We start from the raw sequence: 21,490 nt of genomic DNA, 5'->3' as shown, positions 1-21,490 counted from the left end.
CTTTTGAGGTCATGTGTGACTGATGTCTTGGGGAGCCATGCTAGTCCTACTGTGGCTCTGCAAACTGGACAAGTACAACCCATTCCACCCTACACTCTCAGGATAGGGAGAGGGGGCAATCACAGGTTTTTCAGGAGGTAGTGTGAATCACTCAAGCTCAGCACTCAACAATCAACCAATAAACAAAATAATTCCAATGTCCCGCCCAGCGCTTGTCTTGTCATAGAAAGTATTTGTATTGCATAGTTGTACTAAATTCTACATAATTACAATAGTCATATAAGATAGCATCCCTGAGTGCAATTCTTCCTCACGGTACTACACCCTTCTTAATCCCTCTGCTAATTCCTGCAGGGTGGTCCCCTAGCCTTTAGTCTTCCCCTTGGGAAATCAGAAACTAGTATAAATGAAGCATAGTTACAGCTCTCTTGCTCACAGTCAAATGCATATTCGGGGCCAGAATTATCAAAGTGTTGCAGTGCCCTTGCGTCATGCAAGGTAACGCAAGGGCAACGCAACGCTGAAGTCATATTTACCGAGCCACACCATGCTGTGCTTGGTAAATCTGGACTAATGCAAGGCCATCCGTTACTCGGCCCCAAGGGGGGCGTTCCATGGGTGGAGCATGGTTGTTCTCACGCATCCACCCATGGATTTTGCCACATTCCCAGACTTGTTATGCCAAACAAGGAACCCAGTAATGTTACACTCAGTAACTCTCCACAATAGAAAAAACTACGTTTTTCTTGTAAAACACTCAAGGTTAACCCTTGGTGGCATGCTTCATCATCGGATTCATCCCGATTCACTGCGGATCGGGGCGTACTGCAACCTACAAACTATGTGGGAGCACTTATTGATCTTTATATGATGATAAAGGAGATGTTATAAGTAGGGGAGTGGGGGATTCTCCATGCCAATCCAACTTTTGTCCTTCTGATAGTCATTCCATCCGTGGCCTCTTTGCTATACCATACATAGACTGCACTGCAATACGGAATGTGCAGTGCATCTCTCGATGACCAATATGTATCAAATTTATGTTTACTAGATCACAACCTGTTTACCAAATCATGCAAAGCATGTATCCAGCATAAGACTTCCATCTTAGAAATCATTGTCATGAGGTATATTAGTCCAAATAAGCAAACGAAGTCGGTGGCAGTGAGACTGCACTCATTTAATCCTATTTGTAAACTGCAATTTGTAACGGTACTAAATTAAATTTTTGGCAGTAAAAATAAGTTTTGTATTTACAATGTGTATTTAGGATGTCACCGTTTTCAGTCATTGAAATTATTCCACTTTGCTTTTTCATTTTCGGCCAACATGTTCTTAAAACATTAATACTTCATTCCTGGTATTTTGTATATTTCGCCGGCACGTCGCAAGTTTTGTGATGAGGGTAATCTCCTCACCTGTTTTTTTTGTAATTTTCTCTCATTCAATAGATTGGCTTTCATGTATTTGACTTGAATTGACTGTATTTTGGTGATGTCAGATTGTGTACATCTTTACCTTTGCCTATGTGTGGATTGCTAAAGAGTACTTATATTCATACAACGTCTGATATGGTTGCCAGGAGCCTCGCCTCGCTATTTACTTCACAGTGGCGGCGATCCCTTTTTAAAATGTAAAAATGATACATTGACAGCGCCACAATGGATTTACCTGCCATCGTAAAATAGGAAAAAAACAACTTCGCTTTCTTTTCTTTCTGATCTGAATAATATGAATAATATTTAGAATCCAATTTCGTGTTAGCATCTCCCCCTTTTCTTACACTCTTCTTCCAGGGTAGGTCCGGCTACCCTACAGTTGGTAAAAGTGCTTACTTTGTAAAAGAATAAGTGCCGGGGCCCTAAGTGTTTTATAAGAAGCCCACGTCTGGCGCTATTGATGCCGAATGCCAAGGCTGCACCGTCTTGAGTCCACCTCATAGATCCCTTTAATCCACCACCGGACACTCCCTGACCCTTTATCTCATTCTTAGGGGTTATTTGTCTTCTCTGCTTTCTCTTTGTTACTATTTTTCCGTCTTTCTCTTCCTCCTTCTCTTCCCCTTGTGTTCTCTCTCTTTCAATGGGTTAAAATCTGTCGAAGAAAAATAAGTGCTGTTCTCCAAACATGACAATGGGCCCCGCCTGCAACCACGAGCTCCATTAATTATTGGTTGCAGCCTCTGCTGCATTCTTCGTGTGGGGCAGGCACGTTCCCCTTCGCAGGGAATGTTCCAGAAAGCACTGCTGAAATCGAACTGTCTGAACAGTTCATGGCGGTGCTTTGAGTAATACAACAGGGGGGGGGAGGCAGCTTCTTTCTCGGCATCTTCCTTCGCATCTTCTTCTGATTTGGCGGTGGCACTGAACTGCCAGTCAGCCTCAGATGGAATTTGCTTTTGTTTGAGTGGAGCAAAGAGTGATGGGCATATCAAGGCCCGTGATGTAATTATCGCCGCTTTATCATCCGTTTTCAGGCGAAAAGCGGCGATAATGTTATCACACTATCAGCAAGGACACGCTAGCGCGTGTTCCCATGCCTCTGCGCCCTTTCCCTTAATGCCCAGCTTTGCATCAGTAATGATATGCAAAGTGGGCGTTCCTCCCCAAATTAACGTGGGAAATGTCGCTAACAGACATTTCTCCTATCATCAATCTGCACACTAACCTGCACAGCGATAAGAAAAGTAGCGCTAACCGCTCTTATCGCTCCTTTCCTTACGCCTGCTTTCCTTCTGACTTTGCAATGATAGCCTATGTGAGGTGGATTGTGTGGGTGAATCCACCCTGCCCTATCATTAACATATCGACTATCGATGTGTGATTATCGCTGGATTTCCTGCGATAATCGCACTTTTTGCTACTATCGCTGGATTACTTTTCGCATTGGAGATAAGCGTTGCTGATAGCACGCTATCTCTGCGATATAATCCAGCGATAGCCGGTGATAATTATCCTCGCGCTAAACGCGCTTAGCGATAATTTTTGCCGGCCATTGCTGATATGCCCCTGAGATCTTTGTACTTGGCCGAACAGGCCAGAAATTCATTCCCTTTGAATGGCTGCTGAAACCGAGAATTCCACCACCCACATCCACAAAGACAAACAAGCATTTACAATGCAATGGTCTCGGCAATATTATAGGTAGAGCTATTGGTATTGCTCATTATTTTTTTATTATTTTTGTATCCCTAAATAAATGGCATTGTCATTTCTATTGGCATTAGCTTTTTTTTGCATATGTGATACCTATTGCATTAGCAGAGAGAGAGTGAGGTAGTGAGAGAGAGAGTGAGGTATTGAAATAGAGAGTGAGGTAGTGAGAGAGAGTGAGGTAGATAGAGAGTGAGGTAGTGAGATAGAGAGTGAGGTAGATAGAGAGTGAGGTAGTGAGATGGAGAGAGTGAGGTAGTGAAAGAGTGAGGTAGTGAGGGAGAGGGATGTTGTGAGGTAGTGATATATAAGCATAGAGTGATGTGATGTAGTGAGATAGAGAGAGAGGTAGTGAAAGAGAGAGTGAAAGTGAGTTAGTGAGCTAGAAAGATTGAGGTAGTGAGATAGAGAGTGATTGAGGTAGTGAGTGAGAGAGAGTGAAGTTGCAATGGTCTCGGCATTGTTAAAGTTAGAGCTATTGGCATTGCTCATGACATTTTTGTTTATGTTTTTATTTTTAAAACATTTAGAGAAACGGCATTGTTATTTACAATGTCAATAGCTTAATCTCTCTCAAATGTGAGACCTATTGCATTTGCACCCACACAGCCACACACACAAAGCCACCCACTCACACAGAGCCACCTACACAGAGCTATTCACATAGAGCAACCCACACACAAATAGAGCCACCCACACAGAGCCACCTCCCAAAAAAAGCTACACACACACACACACTGATGACGTCTGCTGACTGCTGGTCTCTGTATATATAATTAATGGTCTCATTGTCTTTTCTTGCAAAGCTTTGCTTCCTTCAAATTGTGTCGCTTGGCAAACGAGCGTTGTTTGTACTTTTTTGTTGTGTGTTTACCTCGGCCTCCTCTATTCAGCGCTCATCTTGCACCAGTACGGTTTGTGAAAATACATTTGTTTGATATGAAGTAGCTTGGGTCGCTTTATAACAGCCAAATTTACGCATCCGGGGGTTCTTGGACGTTATCTGCATTAGCCTCTTACCACCCAACGAGAAACCCCTAACAGGATTAGGAACACAAAGAAGCAGCAACACCAACAGGCTGCTAAAGTCTTCCCAGTTGAACTACAGGTTCCAGCCTCGGCTGCCTCCAGCATTTTGGCTTCCTACAAACAGTAGGGGTTTAAAGTAGCAGGCGTGAGTCACCGACAGTCTCAGAGGAAATTAAAACTGCAGACGATTTACTGAAAAGGCACCGAAGTGATTTGTTGGGGGTTGGCGGGGGGCGCTTAACAAAGGGAGCTGCTGTGTCAGCACACAATGCATTCCTTCCGCGGGTAATTTCACAATGTCATCCAGAAGACGGAGGCAATTGCTCCACGTAGCCAGCAGGTATGTCTGCGCCGGCTTCATTAAAGGCGCACCTGAAATATCGAAGTAAAATCTAATCTGGCCCGCAGGCAGGATCAGAAGATAGCGCAGGACTTTCTGCTTTGTGTCGATAAATCAATCCCCTCTGCTAAGCAAGCTCTTTCGCTCTGGTTTTTCAAGTCTTAAACGGTTTTTAAAAGAAAGGCATACGAAGGGCTACGTTTGTTTGCTTTCGGCATGTACTCCGGGCGTTGATATTGGGCACCCGGTGACCCGGAAGAGGTCCGCGAGCATCACCACATCGCAGAATACCGTTTCCGGTGTCGACAGGGGCTCCGCTAGTACGGGCGACCCTGCACTCTAAATAAAGGCGGCCTTGAGGGTACTGACCGACAGTCATAAGAAGGGGACGGGTGAGTAGCGGCGTTCACAGGGACCCACTCAAGACTGGGGCCCATGGGTGCACAGCAAAACAGAAAACGCCCCATCACGTCCGCTGAGGCAAGATGGACATCCAGTGAAGGGAAAAAAGCTTAGTCGCACATCTCAAAGCATTTCAAACGTTGTACAGGAAGATACATGGAGAGGGGCGGGATACAAGCACTGTTCAAGTAAAAAAAAAATATATTTTTAAAAAGCCTACGGCCACATTCTCAGTGCTGAAATGCCTTAAGAATATGAAAGCATTTTATCAGTTGGCGTTTGTACCATATTATGAGCTGTTTCCCCCAGTAATAAGTGTGATATGCAAAACTGGGTACAAATAGTGTGTGCACCTGATTCTACATTGTTTTGTGCAGAGCTCCAAAAAATGTTCAGACTCAAAACCCCTTCTGAAAAAATAACAAGCATTAACAAGCACACCACTGCCTAAGCACACCACTGCCTTTCTCCGAGGCAAAGCAGAAATGCCTCGGAGAAACGCAGCGGCGGTTTCAGATTCGGTGGCCTGTTTCTTTTTCTCTCCTCTTGCCATTGGCTGGAGGAGAGAAAAACACGCCTTAAAAAAGGGCGTGGCTAAAAAGTGGAAAGAAGAGCACGGAACACGCCTCCAAATCTGAAAAAGACGGAGCCTATTTGGAGGGACGGCTCTCTCCTCCAATGGCTGGCCTCCGTTTAGGAAGCCAGCCAATGGAGGAGAGCCAAAAAGAGTGGCGGGCTAAGAACCACTCTCAGAAACATAAGATCTCCGGACTTCCGGTTCTGCCTTCGGCAGACCGGATGGTCCCTCGACCTAAAAACAAGGGAGTTTTATTTGATGACAGCGTGTTTTTTTCCACCCAAATCAACACTGCTCAAGGGAGTAAAGCTGTGTCCATCGTTACTCCAAAAGGTCTTTCCCTCACACCATGGAAACCCACTTAGTGGCACGGATGAGATTTCTAATATTGGCAAGCTGGATTACTTTAATACGATATATACCGGACTTTCAAAACATTGCCCATAATTGCAACCTGCAGAATAACGCAGCTAGATTGAGCCTAATTCTCCTAAAGCGTGAGCTGGTAAAGCCTGAATTGAAAATATCTCACTGCTTCCAGCAGAAGATAGAATCACGTTTAAAGTTCTTTTTCTGTAGATTAAACATATTTGAAGTAATGCCAATGGTACATTCCAAATCTTGTCCCTTACTACAGCCCAAACAAGAATCTCAAGTCTGCTACATGGCATCAGGTCACTCAACAAACTTCAAGAGACAAAACTGGAAAGATAGAACAATGGGAGTTCATGGCTAAAAAATATAAAATCCTCTTAGCTGACCTCCCCTCCCCCACGCCATCCCCCGGGCTGAATTGAACTTTACTGGGGTGTGGCCAACAATATGGCCCACTAGCACCTCTCTACGTCGGCTCCGCCATCCCGTTTTTCAATCCACCTGAAATCCTCCTTTAATCCTGCCATCCATTGCTAAAAAGATTTAGCTGGTGTGCTGAAACAAGAATCTGAGCAATCGTAGGTGAAACCGAAGACCCCTCCTGCTGGTTCCGACCATAACCGGCTGCCTACGGAACGGGCCCAGAGAGAGCACACAACATGGTGGAGCTGTGGGAGAGGGGGCGGCCCGGGCGTGGCCCATCCTCCGCACACCAAGGAATGTAATACCTGTTGGTCCCTTGTTGTGGCGTTCCGGTGAGAATGTTCCCTGCTCCTGACCCGGAGGCATGGGAGTGCCTCTGGAATGCCCCTCCAGGAGATAGGAGGGGCAGACTTGCCAATTCCAATAAGTTGCACGAAGACAGTGAGACGTACTGGGAGACGCTGTGTCGCCCAAGGTTCGTGGCTGCCTGTGAGGTCAGGGTAGACTCGGCCGGCTAAGAACGGCTGCCGGATGGCCATAGGGCTGCGCACCCGGACCCCGGACCCCGGAGGACTGGAGGGTGAATGTGCTGCCCGTTCTCCCAGCCGGTGCAGACAACAACTCCTGAGTAAAGGCGGAGTGCGCGGTAAGGAGAGATAAATCTAGCCTATATTCAGCAGGACGACGTCTTGACCTATGTGACATCCGGGGACAGCTATGTATAGATAGAGAAGGGTTCAGTTATCTGGGACTCCATATAACCACAAGTAAAAAAAGTCAGTATAAAAAACGTAGCATTTGGGGGGACTCTGGCTGATTTTCCTGAAGACGTTGAAAGAAGGAGAAAGCTGTTGTTGACATAGATGGGCAGGGCTGCAATGTACAAAATGATAACACTACCAAAACTCTTATATGTGCTTCAAAACACCTATTATAAAATCTCAGAAGATATCTTTGCCAAGATTGACCGCGAAGTCTGGACTCTAATTTGGAATGGGGGACACCCGAGAGCAGCACTGAGCACATTGCAAAGGAATCAATATGACAGGGGTATATCTCTTCCGGATATGAAGGCATACTACTGGGGAGCGCTTCTGATAATAGTAAATGACTGGGGTCACTTACTGGGAAATCACCGGACGTATGCATTAGAGTGAACCCAATTCCAAACTCACACGTAAGGTGGAATGTGTGGCTCACCTGCGAAATTCCCTTGTGGTAGGGAACAGGTCTAGAAGAGATTGAGAAATTGAGGGGCTTTAAGAGTTGGGACACCCTCGGGATCTCCAAACCTGGGATATATTATAGAAACGGGCGAATCTATCCCCTTCAGCTCCATTCAAAGAGAATATCAACTTCACAAAAAACAACATTATAAATACCTCTAGCGTTGTCACTCCTGGACAGCTGAGGGACTGGATACAGTAAATCTAACACAGTACGCACCAGTGGAAGGGCGACTGCTTATGGGGGAAATTGCAGAGAAGGTAGTGTCTTGGACATACAAAACAATCATTAACAATAGTCCCGACTCTTGACAAACTGAGGATTCACTGGGAAAACGAAGTGGAAGAACTTGATGATCTAGATTGGGAGGCAGCCTTAATGCATCCCAGGGAAGTTGCAATTGAATCCAGACATTGACTGATTCAATTTAAAATTCTTCACAGGATCTATCATGACAGAGCCCGACTACATAGATTTGGCAGGGCTGGCTCCTCCAGCTGCCTCCGCTGTGGGGGCGGAGAGGGAATAGTTCATACACACAGTTTGGGAATGCCCTAATATCAGTCAATACTGGAATAGTATAATCGAAAAACTTACCAGGGTGTTAGGAGAAACGAAACCGACCGACCCCAAGTGCATCCTACTGGGTATCCCCACTTAGTTAGATATCCCTAGAGCCAAACTCCTATTTAGTAATCTGGGCCTTTTATGGCTAAGCGTGACTTGGCCGGATACTGGGGTGCTGTCAACCCCCCCCCCCCCCCCCCCCCCCCCAGTGCAAGAATGGGAAAATGCGATGGATCTCTATATGGGAGCTGAAATAGTCACATATAAGACTAGAGGATGTCCAAGGAAGTGCCCTAATTGTGGGGTTTCTAGATAAGGAATTATGGCATTGACATGGGAAGTAGAGAGGCATAACCTCTGTTCATACATCACCCATAAGTGAATGGCAGATAAAGTATCACAATGCTGTTTGATTTAGCTGTCTGGTCAATACCGATACATAGCTATGGACCGTACTGCTGAAATTTGAATATTTCATTCTCTCACATGTGCCTATGTTTTTTTCTGGTGTATTCACACGCTGGTTGTATCGCCTACAGAAATCTCAATAAAAATACTTTAGAAAAATATCCTTTGACTAAACCAGAAAACTGATGGTAGCCAGTGAGGGCTATCTGATAGGGATCATGCTCTGTAGATATTTGGAATCCTGCTGCTTCTCAATCATGGACCTTGCATATGGTATGTATAGCACTCTGAAGTATCGGTGAGTGGCGTGTATTACTGAATAAAACTTCCAAAAGCAATATAGAAATAAATGGTAAACATTCAATACCTCCTTGGCCCCAAGCTTCTAGTTAACCTCAGGTTATGGAGATCTGAAGGGAGCATCCTCAAGAGCTCTAGGAGCCAGCGAGAGAGGCAGAACAGTTGTCACCTCTAATCGCTCAAGCGCAGTAAGCGCAATATAAATACAGTTACAATTACTGGTTCAGGAAAGTGGCTACATACCTTTTGCCTTCTTTTTTGATTTTGACAACCATTTCTGTGGCTGGACATACATCTGAAGTTGGTTGTGTTATTTCTGATTGGCTAAACTGACACACTGACATCTGATTGATTATCTCCTGGTGATGTCCAGGAAAAAGTTGCCAGCATTTGTATAGAGCATTTCTGGCTGCTGTATGGGTTTGTAGTGTGTTATCCTTCTCTGACCTCTAGTTTTGTAGTGCTATGTACCAACTGGTATTCTTAGTATCAAGACATTCATCCAGATTCACAAAAACTAGTAGTCTGCCCTGTGTCTCGCCATCTGTGAGGTGTGGTCCTGCTCTCCTTTGGTCAGCATACACCAGAAAAAATGTGTATATCACTGTCCACCTGTTTACAAAAGAAGCCCCACTCGATGACCCAGTAGTTGAACATAATAGTGTATAATATTGAAAAACTCACCCCTCCCCTTGAGGCTGCAAATGTCTAGGGGTCATCAAATGGAAGTCCCACAGCCTGCAATCACCACAGGACACTCTCCCTGAGGGGTGAAGTGAGTCCTCTTTCTCCTAATAACTGACTGACCTCATCCTCACAGGTTGAAGCATCACATCCAGGTACTCAATCAAAAACCACTCACCTATCTCATCAATTTGTTTTTAAGTATCACACATTGACAGCTTTTAGCTGTCTGTTGTTGAAGATCTGCTGTGTACAGTATCACTACTTAAAGTTAACTTGGATTAGAACATTACTTACCGTTTGTTGACTTTCTTATCTGTCTAATTGTCTTGCGTCTAATTTGATGGATTTTCTTTCCCTTCTTATCAATATCCCTCCCCTAGTGCATCCCTTCTTTACCATACTTTTGATTGGATAACTTGTATCCTCCCACTGCTCATTCAGGGAACTACTCTTTGCTTCTCAGTTGAGCACTCCATGAGAGTGCATAGGTTTCCTTGCTCACTGACCATATGCTGCTCACCCTCACATCACGCTCTCCAGTTTGCCTATTACTACCCACCCCCCCCCCCCAGCTTGTCAACAAAAGCTCTGAAAAAAGGTATATTTTACCGCGACTAAACTAAATAGCAGATTTCTTATTATTATTCTTGTATTTCCTGCCTTCCACGTGTTGTATAAACGTCCAGTCCTTGGTACACAAAGGCAATATTGATGGAACTGGGAGAGTGGCAGGCTACTACACTCACTCAGCCTGCCTCAGGCCTCTGAGGCCGGCAAGCGCCTAGATGTCCTATCGGGTGATTAGCCGCGCTTTATAAATCCCGATTGATTGAGGCAGAAGGTGTACTTAGAGTGATTGTAGTGATGTCACTTCTCCTAGATAAATTTGCTACCTAGGATGCCGCAGAAAACCAAATGTTTTGGGCATTTATTACAGTTCGTAGTCATGTGGCAAAGTAAATGGCAAGATTTTCCATTAAATTCTGACATTTCCTTGGACAGCTGCAAATAGAATTCTGCATAATCTGTAGGCTGGATCACATGCAACAGACTTTTTACCTTCTGTTCAGAGCGCGATATGTGAAAAATAAATCTTGGCAATTTATAATGTTTGAAAAAATTGAAATCAGTGTTCACTTTTAAGTAACCGTAAAATATGTATTTGGTTTTCCCCCAGTATTTAAAAATTAATTTGTTAATTTAGTTTTCAGCAATTATTGACAAAGCCAATAACTTAACACTTGCATTAAAAAGGCAAGACCTATTAGCTTTGCCAATGCTTGTTAGGCATGGCTTGACTACACACAATGTATTATTTAAAACATACATAGAATATGCTTTGGCTGCACCAGGGGAGTAGTTCTCTTGTCACATCATGCTTTTGGCTGCTTGGTGTAAAATTATACCCCCCTAAACAGGTACTGCATTGAAACACATTAAGGACAATTTTCCAACTGAAAAATGCACTCAATCTAGACAGATTCAATTCTTTATTTAATACATGTTTGTTTTGTATATAGAAAACAAAGTCTTCATTTATTTACTGCAGTAATCTTTTTTAAACTGTTTTCCAGAACACAAGTTCAAGCCTCACTTTCGTCTGCTCCCAAAAATACACAAATCTCTCCTCCCAATCTCTCTGCCGCCCAACACTCACCACCTCCTCCCACACCACCATTACAATTAACATCATCCCATCACCATTATTATCACCATCAGTATCACTCCATCGCCATCACCATCACAACCAAAACAACCACCATTACAAGTTCCCAAGTTAGTTGTCTGGGGAGACAGCATCGCCAGAATTAATGATTCCCACCAGTATCTTCCAATGAGTTAAGAGGGATCATTTGGTAGTTCCCCAGAACAGGAATAATGTGCTTGACCTGGAATTACCAGTTTTTTTTGTGCATGTACTGTATGCTTCACTTCCAGTGAGTTTACCACTGCTATTTACCACCTGCCTTGAGTGGGCGGTAAATGGTAGCAATGGGACAATGCGGACTGGGGCAGTGGGTGGCAGTGGCGTGCGTTCATGCCAGACTGTGGTCTCAGCTGGGGAGATTGTTTCCTCCCCCATGGTGCTGGAGAGAGTGGACAGGCTGTGTCTCTGCCTTCAGCCCCTGCCCCTCTCAAACCATGGTTTAACAAGTTGTGGTCCACACCCAGTAAAATCAGGTCCAGATTTATCAGGCCTGGTCCTTTGGGGTTCAATAACACACAGCCATTCCGGGCAGTCCGAAGAGGTATCCCTGCAGGGGACAACACTCGTAATGCGGGTCTAAGTAGGGCTGCAACTTATCTTCTTGTAGTAGAGCAACGTCCTTTCTCTCACTCTTCATGGCAGATAGGGCTGTTTTCCTTTAATTACATTGTTTACGCAATTTACATTCCAGGTGGTCATGGATAAAACATTTGTGATTTAACAAAATGCACACTGGGATGTATACATAAAGAAATGCAGTTTAAGAAGGGTTATCAAAAAGGTAGCATGAGAGCTCCAGAAATACAGATGTTGAAGTAACAGCAATTCATGTAATAGTGTTAGATGAAACTCTTATACAAGTGACGTAGGAGAGTGAAGTATTACATTCCTATATTAGTGTATGAAAAATGTGGTATGGAGTATCTAGTTAATCAGACGTCAGACTTAGCCTAATCAACCAGTTATACACAGCAGAAGCATCACTCGTGTACAATTAAATGGTTAAATAAGTAACAAAGAATAAATAATCAACAAAATGGAAGCCACTATCAGACTTGCACCCTTTAACAAAGTGTCCAATTGTACTCTTTTTCCTCCTTTTCTACAGTGGGTGCTACATGCTCTCGTGCCTAGTGCTCTCAGTGATCACACTGAGAATACATTTCTTGGTCAGCTACTTTGGTTAAGTGTTGAGTTCTCTTTACTTTGAGCAGTTGTAGCTTTTGTCACCCATTATTTGTGCAGCTCTGTTGCTTGGGGGAGGGGGGAGGGCTAAGGTGCTTGCAATGCCCTCTTCTATATGACTTATAGTACGCGCACAACGTGACATTCTCTCTCCACCCCCTCCAAACATCAAACCCCGCCCAACCCCTGCCATGCCCAGATATGTTCAAGAATTCACATGGTCAGGGTATATTGTCCAAGGCGTAGAATTTATTCACTCCAAATCAGGTAATTTCACCATAATACACTAGAAGAGTATAGATATCCTACTTGGATATATATATATACATACACACATCAGATTATACATGACATCACATCGTCTTATCAGCACTCACATGTTGGGCAGTAAGAAATTAACATTGGCATTATCATTCTGCATTGCGTCAAGTAGACCATACACTTGAACGCCCAGCTGTGCTCATTGCGCCGGCAGGCCCCAATGCGCTACAGCCAACAGATAACACTCAGCTGCACACGTTGCGCCGGCAGGCCCCAACTCACTACAGCAACAGATAAACGTCCAGCTGGTCGTCACATTGCGCCGGCAGGCCCCAACGTGCCCCAGCAAACAGATACATAACTTGAAAATCAACTTGAAATCCAGAGCACCGCAAAGCGCCAGCCCTCCGGGGTACCTGCACACAGGCAACCTCCCCAAGAATCACCTCAGTCCATAGGTGGCAGGTTATGGCAGTGGAGCCGAGGGCCACCGGCGGGCCAGTCCGTCCACCCCGCCAAATCTATTGCACCGCAATCCTACCCCCTCCTGGGGTCCCTCTAGTCACTGAAGCTCTATTGCTGTGCCATCTCCTTTGCTGTTAACTGACAGTGCTCCGCTTTATTTATATTGCCGGGTGGGTGGGTGGTTGCCGACGCTCCTGCGGCTTCAGGTGTCCAGGGAGACAAAGAGGACGGGCCCCCTCAGACACCTCCTTAAATACCCCCGGGCTTGGGATTCACTTTCGATTCTGTTAGAGACCATCCCAACCCTACGTCACTGGTCAGCCCCCCTTATCACTAAGCCCACCTTGGGAGCTCAGTCCTGTGGCGCTACTAACGGCGCCCCTCCCCTAGGCGCGGGGGGCGCCTGTGCACTCTGATAACTTCCTTAAATGCATGAAACATTCTCTCTATGAGGCACTCCTGAATGTTTGAGTTGTTATCTCTGAAGTGGTCTTCATCAAGAGGTAATATGAAGCACACCCTGGGCAGTTCCTTAACTTTAAGAAAACCCAAAACTAGCTTAGAAAAATCATGATAAACCTCCCTGAATGCAATAATGTAGGGCAAAAAATAATATACAACCAGGTTTCAGATCCTTCTACTGCTGTCCTGCTCAAGTTTTAAAAATGAAAGGTGTGTGGTTTGGTACTATTAGTCAACATGCACTAGGAACTGGAACCCCCTACTACTCTTAAGTGCCTCTTGTGAAATTATACATCCTAATCGATGAGTCTTCGATACAAAAACATTGACAAATATGATCATTCATTGTGTTATAATTTAGGTTGAGATTCATATGTAGTTTGTATATGTACCGTCTTACAGGCAAACACTGATACAAACTGAAAACTGAAATGTTCTTTACCTCCATTCCCAAACTATGACAAAACAAAATTGTATTCTGTCAATCATCTCCTATGGTGTATTCTAATATGATAAAAATATGGTTAAAAAAACTTCAACAAAGTCTAACTTTCCTTCTGCCTAAGGAATACACGGCCCTCTTGCACCAATGCTCTTGCTATCACTGACAACGTCACCTCTCGTTAACCGCCGCTTTACTTTGTACCCATCACAAAAAAACTGGATGAAGCCTATAGGGACTACTACAATTTCTGTACCGCTGACAAACTGCAAGGGTCTGTCCAGTTATATAATCATTTTTGTCACTTAATTTCCCAAAACTTACTTAACGGATTTACACCAAATCACAAAAAGCACAATCTGCGGATGAAGATCTAGTTTACTGCCAAATTTAGTATAATTCCTTTACCAGTCTTCGCTGTAGCCTTGTCTAAAGTAATCTATAGAAAACGGATGGGAATTTTTTGTTTTGCGATCCCTATTGTTTTCGGCCCGCATCATTCGGAGTCCATGCCTACCTCTTAGGAAGTTTGACATTATCGGGATTACTTCCAGATATATCTATCTATCTATCTATCTATCTATCTATCTATCTATCTATCTATCTATCTATCTATCTATCTATCTATCTATCTATCTATCTATCTATCTATCTATCTATCTATCTATCTATCTATCTATCTATCTATCTATCTATCTATCTATCTATAGAGAGAGGGAGAGAGGTAATAGGACCTATGTAGAAAACTAAAGAAAGCCACCTGAAAACTTACAGGGAGCCCCTCACACCCACTGATGACTTACCCCAAGAATCCCAGTAACAAATAATTGCAGTCACAGTTAATCTTTGTCTCTTACACACTTAACTACCATGTTGCTCCTCCGTAAATCTCCCCAACTCAGTACAGTATCTTAATGAATGACTTCCCCTCAGCTGCATCTGCATCTAGGGTCCGATAATGCTCCTGAAAGGCATTGTTGATGGCAGCCTGTGTATTAACCATCGTACCATTACCGAGCCAAATGGCTCCTATCGGTGGGCGCTGCTGGTCCTCCTTTACTAGCCATGCCAAGAACCTGCCCAAACAGTCTCACTCAGCATGGAGGAGAGCGAGTCGATGTTTGTAGTCATGCCTCCCCATCGCGTCTCTGACTCTCTATGCACCTTTCACAAAGGTTGAAGCCGTTCAACCTCGGCAGGCTGTCTAGTCCCTTCAGTCACAAGCAGTCGCATCTCCTGTTCAAGGGTTAGCAACTCCTCATTCAGGACTCAGCAGACTCCCTATGCCATGGCCATACAATGCCCCTGCATGACCACTTTGTGAGCGTCCCACTCCAACACTCGGAAGGGGGTACTGTCCCTATTGTAATCAAAGTATTGAACGATACGCATCAACAGGACTTACCTGAAGGGAGATCCAATAGTGCTTCAGTCTGACGCCTCCAAGTCAGTATACTTGGGAGTGGTCTTCGGCCCTTGCGTAGTGTCAGTAGCAGTGGGCAATGATCAGACAGGGCATGTGCCAGATATTCTGTTCTGGCGATCTGCATGACCAGCGTTTCACTGCACAGAAAAAGGTCTAACCTGGTGTGAATGCCATAAACAGGGGAGTAAAACGAATATTAATTGTGAAATGGGTGACCCAGGCACCACATATCAGCCACTTGTCTATGAGTCATCCAGTCTCGAAAGTGTTGTGATGCTTGAATGCATGGGGTGCCATTAAGTGGTGGGACAGAGCGATCCCGATCTACTTCGGGACACAATGTAAGTCACCGCCCCATATGGCGGGAGTATGAGGGTCCCAGAAGAGCGCTGGTGTGAGAGTATCGAAGAACGCCATCTGGTTAGTGGTGGGGGATAAATGGCCATTCGTGTGAGTGGTGTCCCATCTAAATGTCCCTCGACAATTACATAACGATCCTCTTCATTGAGCTGTGACAAATGGGACCCCCAGAGCAATCCAGATCAATATTCCCCACACATACGCTGTTGTTGTGGGGCCCTACACCTGTCCACTTGCAAAAAAGCAAAGTGTGTGCTGCGGGTTTTAAAGTAAACATGCACTGGGTACCATTTTGTGGGGTGCCCATGCCCCACACGTTCCATGTCATCAGGTTATAATATGGGACAGGGTTGTGTATAGGTGTGCCCATAGGTTATAACAATAGGTGATAATGCACAGAAGCCCACCAGGCCATCCCTTTATGGCCCCAGTGTGTGTGTGTGTTTTGTGCATCCCAGCTGCAGCTAAATGACCCATACCAATCTGAGCCATAACTCAATATGTGCATGAGACTACACGTACATAACAGAAAAACAAAAGAACATATCCAACCCTTCCCTTCCCTGGTCACAAGGACCTCGTGACCCCAGCCAAACATACACAACCAAGAACCAGTAACGTAAGAAGTTAATATAGAAAGTAACCATGTCCTGTTCGGAGACCCAGCAGGGCATGGTAAACGGCAAGTTGAAGCTCTCAAGCAGGCGGACCGGCTATGGATATCAGGGCATCCGGAACTCACTCATAAGAGTCCTCAACTGAGCCCAGCATGCCTCAATTAGCAAGTTACAGCATAAGGCACATGGCGACGGACACTACCAATGTCTCATAGCAGATCATCCGCCAGTCGTGATGTCAGTTCTGGGCCCTTCAGGGTCTCCTCTGTCGAGGCCCCAGACTCAATGATGTCTGAGGCAGTGGTCAAGGTTTGGTACAGCTGCAGGGTCTCAAAAAGGTTCTTGCCATGGTGCAGTGCCACCGCTTGTCCCTATTCCCTGGCCACCTGCTCTTGGGAGGGGCGATTTCCAACCACCCTCTGCCTCCTGCACCATGGTGTCAGCCACTTACTAGCTGCCTGGTTGTCGACGGGGGTGTCCACCAAGCCTTTAGCATGGAGCCAGGTCCATACATATTCAGGGGAAGAGAAAAAAAGGGAGGTTTCGCCATCAATTACTTTAAGCTTTGCAGGATGGAGTAGAGCATATTTAGTTTCATCTGTCTGAGGCATTGTTTGACTTCAGCATAGGAGTTACGAAGTCATTGTGCCTTCACAGTGAAGTCCGGGTAGGCAGTGATAGTGCCACCCTCATAGCGCCAAGAGCCCTTCACCCTGAACAGCTGTAATATCAGGTCTCTGTCCCTATAATTAAGGAGTCGAGCAATTACTAGTCTCGTGCTAGCTCCCGGAGGTGGCGTCTTCCCGGTATGCTGTGTGCCTGCTCCACGGAGAGGAATTTCAGAACTTTGCCTTCCAGCAATGAAGCCATCACCCAGTTCTCAAGAAAGAGTTCCATTTTCGGGTCTTCAGATCTTTTAGGGAAGCCCGGTAAACAAACATTGCTGAGTCTTGCGCTGCCCTCCATGTGTCCCGCCCGTCGGTGGAGGGAGGTTACCTCCGCCTTCATGTCCTTCAGTTGAGTTTGGAGGTCAAGTAGCATAGAACTGCATGGAGGTCAGTGAGGACTCAGCATTGTCCACCTGTTCTGTCAGCTGCTGGTGATCCGCTCAGAGCTGGTTAACATCTAGGGAGACAGCATCAATTTTGGTTTCCAGTGTGGTTTAAGTGTCTGGAAATGTATGCAATACCTTTCCAAACTGGGCGGAATGATAGCGTAGGGTGACCTCCAGATGGCTCAGTGCACCTAGGGTGTGGTTGGAGGGGTTTGGCAGACTTGTGTCACCACCGGAGTCCGAGCCAGGCTCTTGGTAGATCTGAGCTTTACCATTATGTCCCTATTGGGTTGTGATGACGGGCACATGCTCCAAAGGATTTCGCCAGGGACTTCGGTTCCTCCCTCAGGCCCAACAACCAACACGCTCGGCAGCATCTTGGCATTATAGATAGCTGGTCACCTAGATCCTCCGTATAACATTAGGACGGTGTTGTTAGGTCTGCTGCAGCCCTGGGATGTGTGGCTAGGGGTCCAGTAGCAACTGGGGCGAGAGGTATACAGCTAAGGAGTGCCAGTGGATAACAATGCAAAATGCTCCCAGCAACCATTAGCATCCCCAGGGTTGCATCCTCATGGTCAGGGGTCAAGTATACTCCAGTTAGGGGCATACCAGTCACAGTCCTCCGACATTGCCTTCCCTATGGCAGGGCCCAAGAGTTTCAGTGATGGCTCAGCATAGGATGGGGGTTTCTGTCCAGATGGTCCATGTCAATTAACCCCCACTCCACTTGGGTGCCGTCCTCGGGCACAACGAGGCATCACAGGGCCAGCAGCAGTGACGTCAAGCACTGGCACCAGAATCAGACAATTCAATTTAGCCCCGAGTCTGCGCTGTAATTCTGCAGTGGACTGTAGGGCTTCCTGTAGTTCTAGGCATTAGGTCACTTGGAACTTCTAGCAGGTTCCTCCTGCCGCCGCCTTCCCGCAGGATTTAACCACTTAGGCCCCTCGCGATTGGGGCCTTCTTGCGAACGGGCTGCAGCCAGTCGTAGCAAAGGCCTGGGTAGGAGGCTGGTGGCATCCTGGGGTGCCGCAAGCCTCACTGCGGCCCTGCCTCTCTTGGGTCTTTCCATGATCAGCCACCAGTCACCGTAGCTCCGCATCGCGGCCCAGGCTCGTTGGAGTAGAGCAGTCGGGGACTTCATCTCATCCCCTATCAGTGGTCTTACTCTCACAAGCAGCAGCTGCAGAGGATTGTGTTTCAGGCACCTCTGCCTGGTGGTGTTGCTGCAAGGGGTGTCCCCACACAATTCTGGGGGTCCCTTGAGATTAAGCAGGATAATGTGCAGGCCCAGGCCGGAACTCGCTAGAGCACGTCCGATGTGGCCACCATTTTGGCCACACCAATACCACATCATGCTTTAGTGATATATTATTGGATTGAGTTTTTAGACATGCACTGAGAAATATTCCTTCCCCCGCACTGGTGACAATGTTATTAGTGAACTAAGAGGCAAGTCAGGGGTCATTTGTACCCTAAATGTGGGCTTGATTCTTATTATACATGGAGCAATGGAGCAAATGTTTAGTCTATTACATCATTACATCAAAAAAGAGGGGGTTTTGTGCAGGAAAAATGCTGAACTGGCATATTTGAAGGTGCTCTCATATGTGATAGTGACGAAAAAGGCGGCTACGTAAAATTAAATATGTGCCTAGGATCACACAGTTTGAGACCAATTTATGTCCAAGTATATTGCAGTCTGGTTGAGTAGATTATTTAGATTACTAGACCTGCGGGTCTTGTAACCTTTTTATGATTTTTCGAAGGCCTACCATCCTTCCAGCAGTGAGTGTGCTAAGCCCATGGGGCAACTTTTACCCAATAACACGGCCTTTGCCCATCAACATGATGGGACCCTCAGAGGGTTATATTCTCCTTTTCAGCCTTTTACAAAGAGCTGGCTGTCTCTGATGTTCCAGTCTCTGATGTATTTGTGTTTGTCCCTGAGACCCTGACAACCCTGGTCCTACCTTTCTCCTCAAAATCTGGCCTAAAGATATTGACAACTATCTAGCTCCTTTTTTTGAAGGTTGTTTATGCATGGATTTTACCTTCCATTTTATTTCAATACTTGTTATTCCTCTAATCATCTGAATATGGTAATTAACACACAGAGTTAACATTTAAAAAAAATATTATTAGTAAAATCAGCATGAAATCATTTGAAATAACAAACAATGTTAAACTGACTATGTCATCATCTATCAGTAATATTGGTTAAGGGTTCAATGTATTTTTGTTGTAACAAAACAAATTTAGGACAGTGAAATTTAACATGTCACTGTTTCTGTACAATTACTACAGTGGTGACAGGCGCTAGCATTTCTTGTAATGCCAAACTTGACAAGCGCCCTAGGGTTGGGCAATACCAATAACTGAATAACACAGTCAGTCTCCTCATTTCACTGTCTCATATTATATCCAGATAAGCCAGTGGCCTAATAATAGCCCATGCAGGATGTATGATGTTACAACGCGAGTGAGTACAACGCGTACCGTTACATCGCGGTCGTTACAACGACTGCGATGTTACCACGCCATGCCATTACAACGCAAGTCTTTACATTGACTTGCACTAGATGGCGTGCTAACATTAGTTAAGTGTAATTTACTATTCCAACTCCAGTCCACTTAACAGTAGGGAAGGTGTTGGGATAGTAAACTACACTATTTGTAATGTTAGCACGCCATCTAGCGCAAGTCGATGTAAAGACTTGCGTTGTAATGGTATAGCGTGGTTACATCGCGTTTGTTGTAACGATTGCGATGTAACTGCATCGCGGTGTACTAACCGCGATGTTAAGGATGTTCCCCGCCCTTGCAGCGCCCGCAGACAGGGGTGAGGGGCTCCCGAGCTCCTGGGGCACCCTCCACAAGCAAGGCCTGAGACCTCCTGACTGGGTACGGAGCGTGGGGGGGCCTACATGTACTTTGCAGTGTTTCTTTACGCCACTGAGATAAGCCCCATAAATCTAGCCAAACACAATGCAATGGCATGTGTAGGACTACTGGACTGGTAAAGTAGCACGATCTGCTGACTCACTGGAAGCAATGTTTATCGTACTTGTAAGCCTAACAAATGGAGGTTGATGACTGATGGAAAACAGACCTGCCAACTCACACAGTGTCACCACGTGTCACACAATATTGGCTCCATTCATGTGGTCACCAGGTGAGGAGCCGATGTCACACAATGGCAGGAAAAATTAGCAGGAAACCACTGCAAAGTGTGGATTTCCAGCTCTTACGTTTTTTGGAGACTTTTAAAAGCCAACGTCCAATGTGGGTGTGAAAATACTCCAGGACTTAGGCACCAGCGTCAGCAGGCTTGTGTTTTTAGAAGGGGTTTTGGTGGGGGAGGGCGCAGAAGAGGTACCTCCTGGGTAGTTCTGGGCACAAGACCCCGCCCCCTCCAAGGCTAAAACCATCTCTTTACCCCCCAAAACCCCCTTACACAGTGAATGTTCTTAAGTTTGGCAGGTCTGGGAAACCCAGAAACCCATGTGCCAAATTTAAAGCTACTAACCAAGAAATGCATGAGGAAGTATAACCCCTGGAATACTGGCTGTACAATTGACCTTCATTTTTGAAAAATAATCTCTGAATGTTTAGAGGGAGCATGTGCTAGTATACAAAAACAACACGAAACACGCAGCCGCGACAGCATCCACGAGGAAAGCATCCCAACCTTGAATCAGATCCACTCTATAATAATTCTCTGCATCCAAACCTATAAACATCTCCACATAACAGCTCAAGGCAGCCAATAGATTTAATGATGTCCTCCATACGCCAGTACTTACAGTCACTTCGCATTGTGTCTATTAAAAATGTCTAAGAGAGATACTACCACAGTAATAAAAACAAGAAAAAGCCTTCACTAAGGTCTGCTGAGCACAACAGGACTTGCAGCTCAAAAAAATCTTTTGTTTACTTGAAAAGACAAATGCATAAATTAGCAACCCACCTTCAACTGAGTTCCATCAACAAATCAACTTCCCTTGGGTTTGTTCTTCC

At 45.4% G+C, this 21,490-nt stretch overlaps 2 protein-coding genes across 4 annotated transcripts in view; one reads left to right on the top strand and one right to left on the bottom strand.

Moving 5' to 3' along the window:
* Nucleotides 1-21,490, bottom strand: part of MAP3K19 (mitogen-activated protein kinase kinase kinase 19) — a 253,970-nt gene that overhangs the window by 213,759 nt on the left and 18,721 nt on the right. The gene's annotated exons all lie outside the window — the stretch shown is intronic.
* Nucleotides 6,750-21,490, top strand: part of RAB3GAP1 (RAB3 GTPase activating protein catalytic subunit 1) — a 673,051-nt gene continuing 658,310 nt past the window's right edge. The window contains exon 1 of one of the 2 annotated variants that reach the window (XM_085645769.1): nucleotides 6,750-6,944. The gene's annotated coding sequence lies outside the window, so the exon portion shown is untranslated. The remainder of the gene's footprint in view (nucleotides 6,945-21,490) is intronic. The other variant, XM_085645771.1, reaches the window with a different exon arrangement.

The sequence above is a fragment of the Triturus cristatus genome, chromosome 3_1, assembly GCF_964204655.1.
Source record: "Triturus cristatus chromosome 3_1, aTriCri1.1, whole genome shotgun sequence".
NCBI classification, from domain to species: Eukaryota; Metazoa; Chordata; class Amphibia; order Caudata; family Salamandridae; genus Triturus; species Triturus cristatus.
This window is presented reverse-complemented; position numbering and strand designations above follow the sequence as displayed.